This window comes from Colobus angolensis, unplaced genomic scaffold (genome assembly GCF_000951035.1).
Source record: "Colobus angolensis palliatus isolate OR3802 unplaced genomic scaffold, Cang.pa_1.0 Scaffold9, whole genome shotgun sequence".
Lineage (NCBI taxonomy): Eukaryota > Metazoa > Chordata > Mammalia > Primates > Cercopithecidae > Colobus > Colobus angolensis.
Genome location: NW_012122931.1, coordinates 388,012 through 389,011, shown reverse-complemented (window position 1 = coordinate 389,011; position 1,000 = coordinate 388,012).

Sequence of the window (1,000 nt, the reverse complement as noted above, 5' to 3'; positions counted from 1 at the left end):
GTACTTACTATATATAGTATACTAAAGCTATAGTGATCAAAGTAGGATGGTACAGACACATAGACCAGTGGAAAGTCAGCCCAGAAATAAACCCATGGAGAGAGAGAGAGAGAATATATATAGTACATATATACTATACTGTATATATAAACACTATAGTGTATTTACTATATACTATTTACTATATACCATATATACTATATACACTGTAGTGTACTTACTATATATAGTATACTAAAGCTATAGTGATCAAAGTAGGATGGTACAGACACATAGACCAGTGGAAAGTCAGCCCAGAAATAAACCCAAGCAGATACAGTCAACTGATTTTCAATAAGCGTGCCAAGATAACTGTATTAGTCTGTTCACACACTGCTATAATGTGCAAGAACCTGAGACTGGGTAATTTCTAAAGAGGTGGAATCAGCTCACGGTTCTGCAGGCTGTACAGGCTCCTGCTCCTGGGAATACCTCAGAAAACTTACAGTCATGCCTGAGGTGAAGGAGAAGCAGTCACGTCTACCTGGCAGGAGCAGGAAGAGAGAGTGAAGGGAGAGGTGCTACACACTTTCAAACAACCAGATCTCGTGAGAACTCTATCACAAGACAGCACTGGGGGGATGGTGCTAAACCATTAGAAACACCCCCGTGATCCGATCACCTCCCACCAGCCCCCACCTCCAACAATGGGGATTACCATTCAGCATGGGATTTGGGTGAGGACCAGACCCAAGCCATATGAAGGACACAATGGGGAAAGTATAGTCTCTTCAATAAATGATGTTGGGAAGACTGGATATCCATGTGCAAGAGAATGCAATTAAGCCCTTATCTTACACCATACAAAAAATCAACTCAAAGTGAATTAAAGACCTAAATGTAAGACCTGAAACCATAAAACTCCTAGAAGAAAACAGGGGGAAGGCTCCTTGTCATTGGCTTTGGCAATGACTGTTTAGATATCACACCAAAAGCTCAGGCAACAAAAGCATAAAATAAA